General features: G+C 43.4%; 1 protein-coding gene across 1 annotated transcript in view; it reads left to right on the top strand.

Annotated features, from left to right (window-relative positions):
* The window catches only part of ITGBL1 (integrin subunit beta like 1), a 142,312-nt gene that overhangs the window by 105,982 nt on the left and 19,976 nt on the right, over positions 1-16,354 (top strand). The gene's annotated exons all lie outside the window — the stretch shown is intronic.

Here is a 16,354-nt window from a genome sequence, read left to right as displayed (position 1 = left end):
TGTTTTAATAGATAGGCTTGTATTACAACCTTAAAATATCTTGAAATTTACTACCTAATAAACAACAGGCATCAGCAGGAAGTGAACAAGGTTAACATTTTGGTGATTAAACTTCCACAAAGCAGTTGACATTTTCTAGTAAATTAATCTGCAAATTAAATATCCCTCTGGAATTAGTGCTATGACTCATTACATGGCAGATCATGTAAAGAGGGGTAAGCAGTCAATCCTCTGGATGATAAAGCAGTCAAATGTACGAAGCTGTAAATGGCTCAAAAGCCATCGCAGCTTCTTGAACAATATCCTTGTGTTCCATATATCTTTCATTGTTGGGTTGTGCCTCTTTATTATGTTTGGGTTTTGCTATGAAATATTTTATGGCAGCTTATGCTAAGCATCAGACAGTTGGATAGGCTGAAAGGAAAATGAGACTTATTTTTCCTGATAGTTGTCAAGGTAAAGGAAAAGCATTCTCAGGTCAGGTCCTTTAAATCAAACACAACTTCATTTTTCATATTCTATGGAGAAGATGTTAGTTTAAACAGAATGCTGTGTATCCTTTACTTGATTTATTGACGTCTCTTACAGTAGTTTTTCTTTATAGTTTGAGTTATTGAAAGCATTTTGGAGGGAAAGAATGAAAAAGAGATGAGGGAGGAAGGGTAGAAAAATGTTGGTTGATGGCTTACTGAATTCTAGAATTTTTACATCTTTGGAGTAAGATTTGTCATACTGTCTAGTTTTTCTCTTTTTCCCTAGCGGATTCCTCCTCCTCCTCTTCTATTTCCACTGTTCTGTGCCTTAACAACACATTCCCTTAGAAAGTGTTTTGCCACCTTCTTTCTTGTCTTCTTCACACATCTCTCCTCTGTGTGGTGACATTGACTATCACATTTCTTTCTAACAGAGAAGTAATTGCCTTCGTAGTCCTACTTAATATAAGCCCCTTTAATATAGTGAGTGAATTGTCAAGGGCGTACCCCCAACAGGAGACCAGAGGAAAATGTCGCCAGTAAAAGCGAGGAATATGGCTAAAATCCTGCTCTTGCAAAGTGGGCAGGGGTGTTCTTGATGTCTCCTCTCCTGGAACTCCTCTAGAAATTCCCTGCTGGCTGTGCAGAAACACAATAGCAGCCTTCAAGGAGTGTATCCTCAATGCACTGCTACTAAGAGGAGGCAGATGGAGGAGACATGCCGGCTTGATGATGATAGCAGATGTCAACAAGTTAACAATCTGAAAAGGAAACTAGCAGCACAGCAGTGCTTCTTACCCAAATGTTTCAAGAGAGGCAGGGGGGGAAGAAAAAAGAGAAGCAACATGGAAAAGAAGATAAGAATCAGTAGTGCTGATCAGTGAGAGCTGTAAAAGACTATCTGATGCTAAATCTGTGAAGTGGTGCTGTTGAGTGGATTTATCTAAAGAAGTATTTCACTATTAGGCTGTCACAAAGGAAGAGCATTTACTTCAGATGCCATATGCCAACTGTGCAATTAGGCTTCCAGTCATACATGCATGTGTACTAAAGCAGGAGGCAAGTCTCAGCCATTTACAATTACTCTTGCATAATGCTCACTTTTACAATCCTGGATATTCCGTTGCTTGTGCTGCTGTGAGGGTTCTGTTGTTTGGGATAACATCTTTTAGTTCCCCAGGGCTTTTATCTTAGAGATATTTGTTTCCTGTGTTGTTGGTTTTTGTTGGTTGGTTTTGGGTTTTTTTTTGTCCCTTAAGGAAAAACTAGATTGTCAGACCTTTTTTAATACTCTTTCACATTATAAAGCAACTCAATTTTAAAAAGATTAAAAGAAACATACATTTTTTGTCTGAGAAAAAAACCCCACATACCTTATTATATGAGGGACAGTTTGGTATTTTGTACTAGTGAGCAACATCCTAAAGCATACATACAATAGTGGAGTCTCAGGCAGCTTTAACAAAAGAATTTCTTAATTTGTGAATAGTGCTGGCTTTTGTAGGCCAAATTTTTATATCAACAGCCATTGCAAGACACTGAGTGGAGGTGATGATGTTCCATGTAGCTCTGGATGGCCCAGTGTCACTGAGCACTTAAGGCAGACTTGGAGTAGGTTTTCCAAGAATGATATGGAAATTAAATTAAAACCGGGTTTATCAACATAAGCAATTAGTGAAAGTATCTTGGCCCTTGAAGCCACATATGGCCCTAAGGTGAGATAATGCAAACTGGAACAAAAGTCTTCTAAGCGTGTGATACATGGTGATAGATTCCACTTACTTCAGCCCTATTGATAGTGCTGACAGTAGCTGATGCAGTTATTGTTCTTGAGAGGTGCTAGGGAAAACAGATATTTAACCCAATTACATGCTTTAGCTACTGTTGGTGCGATTTAAACAAAAAAAAATCTCAGGCCTTGCTGCTCAAAGTTCTCTTCAGTGTACAAAATTCTTGGGGAAAAAAAAAAAGGTTAAAAAAATCTGAAGCTTGGAAATTACTTAGATTTATTAAAGCAATTTTAATTTCATTTTATGTCTGTATGATTCAGCTAAGCTCTTCTCTGGAGCTTTTATATGTTTGGTTGAGGTCTTGGGTCAGTCATGCTGCAAATAATTTCTTTTTATGAGAGACTCAAGGCATGTTTGTTTTCTGTGTCTTGATTTAGGAATAGAAAGTTAGTTCCCAACCCAAATCTGAACAAGTAGCTGTTCTTGTAACAGCTGCAGCACATTTTTTCTTGTCTGTGAGGAGATAAATGCACAATTTTCTTTTTCACAACGTACTGCAGGAAAAAAAGTGCTGTTTGCTTGTACCTTGTATGAAAACCACAGTTTTCACCAGATGATCCCACAAAAACAAGCCCTCCACAAACCCCAAACCTCTATTGACTAATAGAGCGATCCTGTGCACAAGAAGAGAAATCCTTCATGGTTCTTGTAGTTTCAGTTAAAATACAAAAACATCTATTCCCAACTGATGTTTCAAAGGCAAGGAAGCTGCTGTACGGAATGTCCTCTCCTGGGCTGTCATCTTTCTGTCTTTGCTGCAAAGACTCATGAGGTGCAGAGCCCAGCAGAGCCAGGATTCCACACTACTGATAGATCTCATACATGCGTCTGCCTCTGCTGCTGCCGCTCCTCAGGAATGAACTGACATTAGTACCTCTGCTAAAGCTCAGTGTGTTCTGATGAGCAGCATAGTGCACCTTCCTCACTCTGCAGCTACAGCTGAGCCCTCTGTGCAGGGGACAAACCACATTTAAGGACTCCCAAGTTCTTCATTTCACTGAGATGGTAAGAGAGAACCTCAGTGCAGAAAGAACCGATTTTTAATTCACGTAGATATTGAACTTCTTTTGCTGAAGAGGTAGCACCAGTTATGCTAGCCCATCCAGCTGTTTGGTCACAAAACCTCAGACATGTTGGAGCATTGGAGACAAACAGAACTGTACTGATGTAAGTTCATAAACCTTTTTTAGAGGAGGAAAACTTTTTTTTTCCCAACATAACTAGAAGTTGCAGATGACATTGTTCATACATTACAAGTAGAACATTGCTCTTGCTTGCCCAAAATCCTTGTAAGAAACTAATCCTTAGATTTTCATAGTTTGTGTGAGATCGGCCAGATATTCAGGTGTTCAAAGAGCTTCCAATGATACGTTTGCACATACTAAAGATGCCTCCAAAGGTTTCCTTTTCCTGGCACCTCATAAACCATCCAACCAGCCAGGTCCAAGAATTGCCAGCATTTTGAAAGGATGCCCTCCATGTGTAAGGTAGAATTATTTTTTGTCTAGTCGATGCAATATTTTTATATGTGGAGGGCGTTTTTTGTTTCTTCATTTTTGTTTTGGTTTTGGTTTGTTTTTGGGGTTTTTTTTTATTTTTTATTTTTTATTTAATGAAAGCCATTTCAGGTGTGGGAAGTCATTCCAGGACTTCTTGGGAATGGAGCATGCAAAATAAACTGTGAGTGCCTGTCGTGGTTTGAGCCCAGCCGGTAACTCAGAACCACACAGCCGCTCGCTCACTCCCCCCCCCCCCCCTTCTTCCTCCCCCCGCTCCCGGAGGGATGGGGAGGAGAATGGGAAGAATGCAACTCCCACGGGTTGAGATAAGAGCAGTCCCGCAACTAAGGTATAACACAAAACCACTACTGCTACCACCAGCGATAATAACGATTAGTGAAATAACAAGGGGAGAGGATACAATTGCTCACCACCCGCCGACCGATACCCAGCCCGACCCGAGCAGTGATCTGGGCCTTCCGGGTAACTCCCCCCGGTTTATATACTGGGCATGACGTGCTGTGGTATGGAATACCCCTTTGGCTAGTTTGGGTCAGGTGTCCTGTCTCTGCTTCCTCCCCGCTTCCCCTCCTCCCTGGCAAAGCATGAGACTGAGAAAGTCCTTGGTTGGAATAAACATTACTTAGCAACAACTAAAAACATCGGTGTTATCAGCGTTGTTCCCAGGCTGAAAGTTAAAAAACACAGCACTGCACCAGCTACTAAGCAGGAGAAAAATGACTGCTATAGCTGAACCCAGGACAGTATCCACCCCTTATTCCATACCATTCACGTCATGCTCAGATCCCACATCTCTCAGCACACCATCACCCCTGTCCCATATATACACATATATATATACACCCACACCCACACACAGAGAAAGATATCATTCCCTAGTCCATGGACCAATCCCTGTAAAATTGCTGAACTCATCCAGTCCATGATGTCAAGTTCCATCTCTTGTAATAGTCTTTCAGGGCAGAAGGGACGGTACATAGTGTTGGGTTGTTGCCTGCTGATGATACCGCCAAACTCATCTGGTCACTGCTGAGCTCGTCTGGTTTCCTCAAAATTCATTCTTTGTTGAGGTGATGATCGGAGGGAAGTCAGGGTCAATGGCTGGTGACCTGAAGATATCTAGCTGGTGGGCTATAAAAGTGTTATAGAGCAGGCAACAGCGTACAATTGAGTTCATTGGCTGTTTTCCCCCAAAATCAAATCCCCTTGAGGTACACATCGGACTTCCCCATCTTCCCGCATTACCCACCAAGTATATCCAGGTCCCTGAGCAAAAGCAACCCCATGAGTGGGTTTGCCTTTACCTGAAGCAGGAATAACCCAGACCGTCTTCCCCAACAAATTCTTTATGTGCACCACAGGAACTTTATCCCCCTCTACAGTACGTAAAAGTTCTGATTGGGCTGGGCCAGCCCTGTTGGCAGATCCCCTACTGTTGACCAACCAGGTGGCTTTTGGTAAATGTGTATCCCAGTGTTTGAAAGTCCCACCACCCATTGCTCTCAGTGTAGTTTTTAACAGTCCATTGTACCGTTCGATTTTCCCAGAGGCTGGTGCATGGTAGGGGATGTGGTATACCCACTCAATGCCATGCTCTTTGGCCCAAGTGTCTATGAGGTTGTTCCGGAAATGAGTCCCATTGTCTGACTCAATTCTCTCTGGGGTGCCGTGTCGCCACAAGACTTGTTTCTCAAGGCCCAGGATAGTGTTCCGGGCAGTGGCATGGGACACAGCGTATGTTTCCAGCCAGCCGGTGGTTGCTTCCACCATGGTAAGCACATAGCGCTTGCCCTGGCGGGTTGGTGGGAGTGTGATATAGTCAATCTGCCAGGCCTCCCCATATTTGTACTTCAGCCATCGTCCTCCATACCAGAGAGGCTTTAACCGCTTGGCTTGCTTAATTGCAGCACATGTTTCACATTCGTGAATAACCTGGGCAATAGTGTCCATCGTTAAGTCCACCCCTCGATCACGAGCCCATCTATATGTTGCATCTCTGCCTTGATGGCCTGAGGTGTCATGGGCCCACCGGGCTAAAAATAATTCACCCTTATGTTGCCAATCCAAGTCCATCTGAGCCACTTTAATCTTAGCAGCTTTATCCACTTGCTGGTTATTCTGGTGTTCCTCAGTGGCCCGACTCTTGGGTACATGAGCATCTACGTGGCGTACCTTCACCACCAGGTTCTGCACCCGAGCAGCGATATCTTGCCACAATGCAGCAGCCCAGATGGGTTTACTTCTGCGTTGCCAGTTGCTCTGCTTCCATTGCTGCAACCACCCCCACAGGGCATTTGCCACCATCCATGAGTCAGTATAGAGATAAAGTACTGGCCATTTTTCTCGTTCAGCAATGTCCAAGGCCAGCTGGATGGCTTTCACCTCTGCAAATTGACTCGATTCACCCTCTCCCTCAGCAGTTTCTGCAACTTGTCGCAGGGGACTCCACACAGCTGCCTTCCATCTCCGATGCTTTCCCACAATACGGCAGGACCCATCAGTAAACAAGGCATATTGCTTTTCACTCTCTGACAGTTCATTATATGGTGGGGCCTCTTCAGCACGCGTCACCTCCTCTTCTGGTGACATCCCAAAATCTTTGCCCTCTGGCCAGTCCATGATGACTTCTAGAATTCCTGGACGACTGGGATTTCCTATTCGAGCTCGTTGTGTAATTAGTGCGGCCCACTTACTCCATGTAGCATCAGTTGCATGATGTGTAGAGGAGACCCTGCCTTTGAACATCCAGCCCAGCAGAGGCAACCGGGGTGCCAGGAGGAGCTGCGCTTCAGTTCCAATCACTTCTGAGGCAGCTCGAACCCCTTCATAGGCTGCCAGTATCTCTTTTTCAGTGGGAGTGTAGCTGGCCTCGGATCCTTTATATCCCCGACTCCAAAAGCCAAGGGGTCGACCTCGAGTCTCCCCTGGAGCTTTCTGCCAGAGGCTCCAGGTAGGACCATTCTCCCCAGCTGCGGTATAGAGCACATTTTTCACATCTGGCCCGGCCCGGACTGGTCCAAGGGCTACTGCATGAACTATTTCTCGTTTAATTTGTTCAAAGGCTTGTTGTTGCTCAGGGCCCCATTTGAAATCATTCTTCTTCCGGGTCACGTGGTAGAGAGGGCTTACAATCAGACTGTAATTTGGGATGTGCATTCTCCAGAACCCCACAACACCTAAGAAAGCTTGTGTTTCTTTCTTGTTAGTTGGTGGAGACATTGCTGTTATCTTGTTGATCACGTCTGTGGGGATCTGGCGGCGTCCATCTTGCCATTTTATTCCCAAAAATTGAATCTCCTGTGCAGGTCCCTTGACCTTATTCCGTTTTATGGCAAAACCGGCCTTCAGCAGGATTTGGATTATTTTCCTCCCTTTCTCAAAAACTTCTTCCGCTGTATCACCCCACACGATGATGTCATCAATGTATTGCAGGTGTTCTGGAGCTTGCCCCTGTTCCAGTGCAGTCTGGATCAATCCATGGCAGATGGTAGGGCTGTGTTTCCACCCCTGGGGCAGTCGGTTCCAAGTGTACTGGACGCCCCTCCAAGTGAAAGCAAACTGTGGCCTGCATTCTGCTGCCAAAGGGATTGAGAAAAATGCATTGGCAATGTCAATTGTGGCATACCACTTGGCTGCCTTTGACTCCAGTTCATACTGAAGTTCTAACATGTCCGGTACGGCAGCACTCAATGGTGGTGTGACTTCGTTCAGGCCACGATAGTCTACTGTTAATCTCCACTCTCCATTAGACTTTTGCACTGGCCATATGGGGCTATTAAAGGGTGAGCGGGTCCTGCTGATCACTCCTTGGCTCTCCAGTCTGCGGATCAGCTTATGGATGGGAATCAAGGAGTCTCGGTTGGTGCGATATTGCCGCCGGTGCACTGTTGTGGTCGCAATTGGCACTTGTTGTTCTTCGACCTTCAGCAACCCCACAACAGAAGGATCCTCTGAGAGACCGGGTAAGGTGGACAGCTGCTTAATTTCCTCTGTCTCCAAGGCAGCGATACCAAAAGCCCATCTATACCCTTTTGGGTCTTTGAAATACCCTCTCCTGAGATAGTCTATGCCAAGGATGCATGGAGCCCCTGGACCAGTTACAATGGGGTGCTTTTGCCACTTCCTCCCAGTCAGGCTGATTTCAGCTTCCAGCATAGTTAACGCTTGGGATCCTCCTGTCACTCCAGAAATAGAAATGGGTTTCACCCCTTGATACCTTGATGGCATCAGAGTACACTGTGCACCGGTATCTACTAGAGCCTTATACTTCTGTGGGACTGATGTGCCAGGCCATCTGATCCACACAGTCCAGTAAACCCGATTATCCCTCTCCTCCACCTGGCTGGAGGCAGGGCCCCTCTAATAGTGATCACAAAATTCTCCACTTCTGTCTTGTAGAAAGGGATTAGTATTCCTTATCACAGGGGCTGGGGTAAAATCAGCTCTTTCGCTCCATCTGGGAAACTGCTCGCCAGAGACTGGAGCAGCAGCTTTCCTGGGAGGATCATCCTTGACCATTGTTCTCCTCTTCAGTTCACGCACCCGTTGCTCCAGAGCTGAAGTAGGTTTTCCATCCCACTTTCTCATGTCTTCTCCATGATCTCGCAGGTAAAACCATAGGGTGGCCCGTGGCGTGTACCTCCTATATTTTCTTTCTCGAGCAGTAGGGCGCCTTCTGTTGATAGCTGAGACATGGGTTGGTATGCGTGGAGAGCTGGATAGATCGGATAAATCGTCTCTCAATTGTTTGAACTCCTGGGACAGTTTTTCCACAGCTGAAATGATGGAAGGGGTGAGATTGTCTTCGAACTCTCGGAGTTGACGAATCAGGAAATCCACTGTTGGTGATACTCCGTCATTCCAGGTCATTGATGCCAATGTGTGGGCATATGATGATGGCGCACTCCGTGTAAGTTTCCGCCACATGGGTCGTGTACATTCGACTTCATCTGGGTCTACGGATGTGTTCCTGGAATCCGGCCTACGATAGATCATCTCTATAATGGCTGATTCCCTCAGGGACTGGATGCCTTTCTCTATCGTGGTCCAGTTGGCTGAGCGATTCGTAATATCGTCTTTGTAGGGAAACCTTTCCTTCACAGCTGCCAGGAGCCGCCTCCAAAGACTGAGGGCTCGCTTCTCTCTTGCAATCGCTTTGTCAATTCCTCCTTCCTTAGCAAGTGATCCCAGCTGCTTGGCTTCCCTACCTTCTAGTTCGTGACCGTCGGCCCCATTGTCCCAGCACTGGAGCAACCAGGTGACAATGTGCTCCCCTGGAAGACGGGTGAAATCTTTTCGCATATTCCGTAGTTCGGTTGAGGTCCGGGGTCGAGAAGTGACCTCTTCTTCTTCTTCCTCTTCCTCTGACCCACGTAGTAGTAACTCTTGTTCAGGTGCTGTTGCATATAGTAATGGCACTGGGTCTTCATCTTTCTTCGCTTCGCGGGTTGCTCTTTGTGCCTTTCGTTTGCTTTTGCTTACAGGGGCAACAGACATTGTCACAAACTGGACATTTGGTTTAGCTGCAGTGTTTGTCACTGTGGTTGGAGTGGCTGCAGTGTCTGCCACTAGGATTGGAGTGGTTGCAATGTCTATTGCTGGGGTTGGTGCAGCTGTTGTGCTTGGGAGTTGAGTAACACCAACAGCTGCATTATCTGTTGCTGTCGGGGTTTGAGTAGCTACTGTGCTTGTCACTGGGGTTGGTGTAGCTGCAGTGCTTGGAGTAGCCATATTGTCTGTTGCTGTCGGGGTTTGAATAGCTACTGTGCATGTCACTGGGGTTGGTGTAGCTGTGGTGCTTGGAGTAGCTATATTGTCTGTTGCTGTCGGGGTTTGAGTAGCTACTGTGCTTGTCACTGGGGTTGGTGTGGCTGTGGTGCTTGGAGTAGCCACATTGTCTGTTGCTGTCGGGGTTTGAGTAGCTGTTGTGCTTGTCACTGGGGTTGGTGTAACTGCTGTATTTGAAGTTGGAGTAGTTGTGTTGTCTGTTGTGGTCAGGGTTTGAGTAGCTGTTGTGCTTGTCACTGGGGTTGATGTAGCTGCTGTACTTGGAGTAGCTGTGTTGACTGTTGTGGTCAGGGTCTGAGTAGCTGCTGTGCTTGTAGTTGGCATAGCTGCGTTGTCTGTTGCTTTGCCATCAGATCCAGAGACATTTTTTTCCCTTTGAAGGTGCTGGATAGTGTTGAGCAGGGCTCTGTAGGCATAGGCCAAGCCCCAGCACGTTGCCAAAATTTGTCCCTCTCTGGTATAACCAGGACGACAGCACACCTCGTTTAAGTGTTTTACTAGTTTTTCCGGATGTTGCACTTGTTCAGTGGTGAAGTTCCAAAGCACTGGAGGGGCCCACTGGCCTAGGTACTTGCCCATACTATCCCACACACCCTGCCACTCATAACTGTCCAGCCTCAGGGAAAATCTCCTGGTGGTCCTCCTATATCGTCGTCTAACCCTAGACCAGATTCGAACCTGATACTGCTGAATTTTTGACATTAAACGAAATAGGATGTTCCTACGACGGGATGGCCGTGGGTAAAACACACTCCGTATGTTTGCCAACATGCTGATCCCCAGCACAATCAGCAGGCAGGTTTCAAGGGTACTCAAAGGCCATCTAAAACCTTCAGAACTCTCAATTGCTGTTGCAAATAGGCTGGTGGGGGAACGGGGGGTGAAAGAGAATGCTTCCTTCGTAAGTTTACCCCCCGAGGAGAAAAAAAAAGATATGCAATTGCTAAAATATTTCATTATATACCTCCCAATGTATAGTGGTGATGGCCACGCTGGAAGCACAAACCAGACCAGTTTCATGATCAATGAGTCTATTGTATTACAAGTCATTACCATGAAGTACAGTGAAACAAGAACCTTAGCCCAGGCCCCCCAGCCGATAAACGCTAAAACAGCAAAAAGTGGCTGTAAGTAAGGTACAACATGCTGAAACTCTGAGATCAAGCGCAACACGTCTGAGAGCCAAATAATCACCATTGTGACGAGTAGTAACAATGAATGCTTATCACAAATATGATTAAACACACTCTGGTCAGATCTGTCGTTATCTCAACCTTTCGAGCCCCACGTTGGGCGCCAAAAAGAACTGTCGTGGTTTGAGCCCAGCCGGTAACTCAGAACCACACAGCCGCTCGCTCACTCCCCCCCCCCCCCGTCGTCCTCCCCCCGCTCCCGGAGGGATGGGGAGGAGAATGGGAAGAATGCAACTCCCACGGGTTGAGATAAGAGGAGTCCCGCAACTAAGGTATAACACAAAACCACTACTGCTACCACCAACGATAATAACGATTAGTGAAATAACAAGGGGAGAGGATACAATTGCTCACCACCCGCCGACCGATACCCAGCCCGACCCGAGCAGTGATCTGGGCCTTCCGGGTAACTCCCCCCGGTTTATATACTGGGCATGACGTGCTGTGGTATGGAATACCCCTTTGGCTAGTTTGGGTCAGGTGTCCTGTCTCTGCTTCCTCCCCGCTTCCCCTCCTCCCTGGCAAAGCATGAGACTGAGAAAGTCCTTGGTTGGAATAAACATTACTTAGCAACAACTAAAAACATCGGTGTTATCAGCGTTGTTCCCAGGCTGAAAGTTAAAAAACACAGCACTGCACCAGCTACTAAGCAGGAGAAAAATGACTGCTATAGCTGAACCCAGGACAGTGCCCGCTGAAAAATCTGTAGTTGTTTTCTGTTTGAGTCTATGAATTTCTCCACATTGATCAAGCTCAGCTGGATTGCACTGCTCTTAATGCCTCAGACTGAACAGGGCATGATGAGATTGTCAACCCTGCAAGCCCTGCATTTTGTTTGCCCGTTTTGTGGTAGTTAAGTTTATTCCCCTTACTGGTCTCTTCCCCCCCTCCCCCGCCACGTCATCCCCCCCCACCCAGTCAGTGAATTTTCCTTTTCTTTACCTGAAGCTTCTACATCCTACCTATTATTTCCTTAAGTCACATCTGCTTCCCCTCATCCACTGTGTCCCCTGAAACTTTGTGATGTTCTGCACAAATCTTCCCATCCCCCTTCTCTGATTTGCCATTTCTGATCATTATTTTGGATCATCTGTTCCCATCCAGCATGAAATGGGTTCTGCTGGCAGAAAGACACAGCAGCTTTACTGAATGTGTTCAGGTTGCCTGAGATTGCTTGATAACAAAGAAATTATAGTTTCTGATAGGTAATGCTTTCAGATCTTAAGTCTGGAAGAGCCATAGGGCAGAAAAGTCCTTCTTAAAGGCATATTCCCTTATATTTATTACTAGCCTGAAACAAGGCTTTCCAAGTACCAATGAACCTTTACCACAATCTCAGTGTAATTTAGTGCTGTATTCCTTACATATTAAAAAAAGAAAAATTTATTTGTTTTCATTTAGAAGATAAAAATTCAGCACCGTGCACAGAAAAATCCTTGATGTTGAAGAGTTATAGACAAGAAAAGACAATGAGATAGATCTTATAATATTCAGTGGTTTTTTTACATTGAAAACTATTGCTGTTTCTTCCTGATATTTTTTGCTGGCAATAACAGGGTAAGAATATTTTATTATGCAAATAATATACTTCTAGTACAGTGTTTTAAAATGAAAATTACCTGTATAAAAAAGACTTTCCTTCATTGTACATAAGCAGCTGGAAATTGGTTTGAATGCATGCAGCTAATGGTCACAGTAATTTGCATGGTAGCAGGTTTGCTGTAAGTCTAGGTACTGTTCACTTTAGATATGCTTTCATAAATGTTGGACAAGAGGAATGAAAAAATGCTATAGTAAATGGTGGATAAAATCAAAAGCTAAATGCTTAAGGTGTAGATTTTTCAAATTCTAGAGTCAATTATCTAATAAACTTATGTGTTTTAATGAGGTGTGGCACTTTAATTCCCTTTTAAAAACCAAAAAAATCCACCCTAAGCTGGTAATTTTTCAGTCTTTGTGTAATAACAACTGTCAGTAATAAGTTAATACTCCTCTTGACATCAATGGGAGGAAAGAGCGTGAGGAAATATTAAGACTGTAGACAAATAAATGTCTTGTATAATTGTTCTATTCTTGGAATCTTTCATTGGAATAAGTAGGTTAAGTTTTTCAATGTTAATAGCTAATACAACCTCCATCATAAAGCTTCCTTCATCTGAAATCACTGGATGATGAAATTTACTCCCCCTATTTAGCAAGAAGGAGAAGCCCCTTGCTAGGAAATGTCTCAGGTGAAGTTATTTCTTTTTACTCATAAAGCGTAGCTCCTGCGTATCCAGTTGAGAAGGTGCAGAATATTATAGTCCTCCTGTGTTTAATTGTTTCTGCATGCCCTGGAATTTAAAGAGAATTTAGGATGTGTTTGGCAGTAGCTTCCCCTCTATAATCAGGTTGCTATGGTAAACCTATTATTCTAGACAAAGAAAGTATGTTTAGTGAAGTGATGATCCCTTTTCAGTATAATGTGAGCTTCAAATTACTTTTGAACGATTGAATTTGTTTAGTAAATATTTTATCACAATAACTAAAAGAAGAAGGTCACAGAATAAGGTGTGGCTTCTGTTATTTTGGTAGTATATACACCTGACAAAGTAGTAGTATGGCTGAAGCAAGCTTATCCTGCAAAGATCTTATCCTGGTTTTCCCAGGGAAGAAGTCTGAAATTTGTTGTTACAAAATGTTATTAATTTCTATGTTGATCTATATGGTGATAAAATGAGACTTGAAAGTTTACATTTGCTACATCATGTATTGTGCTGCATGTATCCTGCTTCCTATGTAGTTAGCTGTTCAGAAGCAATAGGACTTTAATTCTCTGTTAAACCATCTCCACAGAATAAGACCACTTCACTTAATCTAACCAAAAACTCAGTACTTGTGAAGGTAAAAGGTACTTTTTAAGCCAATACAAAGTTGCAATTATTTAGTATGACCACTAAATTAACTTCTCATGTTCTTAGTGCTGATCTTGTCACATTTATAAAAGAAAATGGATTATGAACTAGTAATTTGGCTATCAATTTCAGCAGCAGTGTACTAAACTACTACAACTGTATCTTTGAATATTTAAAAGTAAGGAAATAACTTGGAGAAGTCCTTTTCCAGAGCACGCACTGGCTGAGGTTTCTGTCCATTTTCAAGACGCTCAGTTCTGCCGAGATCTGCAGTCAGATGATCTAAATCATATCCTGAACCTAGGCGGGAGCCAGCTGAAATAAAATATGAGGCACAGGCATCAACATGGAATTTGGGATTTTTGAATATATGTGTTGGTGTTTTATTCATTATCTCAGATGGGAAGATAGAAAAAGTAGGGCCTAAATCCCCTTTGTGCTTGATATCGAGAGGACAACCTGACATTGTATATCTTACATGACAAAAATGTGCCCTATCTGCCTAGGGATGGGATATTCATCAGCTTTTCTTCCTGATGTATCTGTTGCACATTAACTAAAATGAATAAATATCAATTGCAACAGGGACTGAGAGGAACCTGTTCCCATTCCAGTGCAAGTGCCCAGCCACTGGGCTCCCAAGTCATTCTGACTTATTAAATTAAGCATTACGGAAGGTAGTGCTTAATTACAGAACATGCAGGAGCCTCATTACAGAACCTTCCTTAGCTTGTCCCTCTGGAGGATTTTCCATCTCTGCTGACTCCTCTCTGCAAAGCAACTTGCTTAAACTGATTTTATTGTCCTTCAGGCATCCTCCTTAGAATAGCATTAGTTGGCCGGGATACCACTGTTAAAGATGGTTCTTTTGTTAATTTTATAGAGTCTTCACAACAGATGGGTCCTGTTCATCAGGTACCTATCTGCTTACAGGTAACTGTGCTGTGGGACACTGTGATGTGATATTTTTGTAAAAGTAGCAAGCTTGTCTAAGGTGCATTCATAGAAAGAGACTGTGAGAGCCCCAAATAGGAACAAGTTGGACTCATTAAAAATCTCTGTATATTTAAGTATTAAGGAATGATTTTTTTTTCCCCCAGTTTCTACTGGAGCTGTCCTTGGCAAATAATTGTAGCTTAGACAGTGCAGGCAAATAACATTGGTCATTCTGCAGACAATCATATCTTTAATGTTGACATGGTTGCCAAATACAACTGCGATGTGGCAGGTGCATTTCCTATAATAAGTTTCTTTCTGGAACTAATATTCTCATATAATTGCCAGTGCAACAGTTTTAAAAACATGTATATTATAAAGGTATCATGAAGTATTTGCTGTTAACTCTGTCTGTCAGCATGTCTTTTAATAGGATTCTTGCACTTTAAGCTGATCATAAAATGTCTTTCTAGATTGAATCCTGGCACATAGAATGTCAGCTCGAAAGTGCAATGTACATTGCTGCTTAGGAACATGAAGAGTAGAGCAGCTATAAAATGAGCTGGGAATTTTTTCCATAACTAGTAAGATTTCTCCCTACACCAACTTTATTAGACTGGGGGTTTTTTTGAAAAACAATTGTAACTAGTGTAGGTTAGAAGTTTAAAAAAAACAAACAAACCCAAAACGGGAGAGAGATTAAGAATAATTTGGCAGTATGTGTTGACCTAAAAGGTTTTATTGTCAGAAAACCTAGTGTTAGAAAAGCCTTACTAAGGTTCTCCTTAACAGTCCTTTCCCATTCAGCAGAATATTTCAGCAAATGCCAAAAATACTGTGAATGCTGAACTCTTTGGTTACATAATTAAAAGGCTGCACTTGGAGGATTTTTTTATTTGTAGCTATAGTTGCTCCTACTGCAAATTTGGGTTCTGCAGTAAGTAGAACAGTGTCCAGGCCCAGGCTGAGTCTCACTGATGCTGTGATTAGTTTAGATTGAGAGGAACAGGCTTTTCCACATCCTATTCCATGTATCTTGTGGCCCTTCATTACACACAGTGTCCTTTTCTAAGCCCATCAAAAGTACTACTTTGATCTACAGTTTGTGTCATATTTTGAGGATTCTTACAGTAGCATTGCATTAAAGGAAATTAAAAAATACAGGGGAAAACTCTTAGGAAATAACTAAACCTGTTATTCTGTTATCCTGTTCGGGATAACTCGGTGTTATCCTGAACTGAGTTTGTCTCATATGTGCGCAATGCAAGACTGTCTTTGGTCTTTTTTTTTTTTTCTCCCCACACCTGACAATTTAATACTCACTGCTCTGAGGGCTTTGGAGTGGAAGATATGTGGGACTTTGGATGAGTCTCTTTCGCCTTTAAACTCTGGAGAGTTCTCCCGTGAACAGATTGATGGAAGGGAAGACTCTTACAGAGGCTGTGCTTTCGACTTCTATTTCCTCAGGTCTAGACAAGAAAAATTACAGGGATTTTTGCTTTCCAAAGGCCTGACAGAGTATTTGAAGAGTTATGTGTCTCCATGAATAGAGAGTATCTTAGATAGCTCTGTGCATAGACTATTTAATTCTAATCACATTCATGTTGGAGTTCCTGAGATATGTGCTAAATATTTTAGATCAATTACAGAGGTTAATTGTGCAGTTAAGCATGTGCCATAGCTCTGTTATGCAAAGTTGAGATATGAAAAACATACAATACCAATTATTGCTTATTGTTGCTGTTTCCACCAAGATATAAC

The sequence above is a fragment of the Strigops habroptila genome, chromosome 2 (assembly GCF_004027225.2).
Source record: "Strigops habroptila isolate Jane chromosome 2, bStrHab1.2.pri, whole genome shotgun sequence".
Taxonomy (NCBI): Eukaryota; Metazoa; Chordata; class Aves; order Psittaciformes; family Psittacidae; genus Strigops; species Strigops habroptila.
The sequence above is the reverse complement of the archived record's forward strand: the minus strand, read 5'-3'. Positions and strand labels throughout refer to the sequence as shown.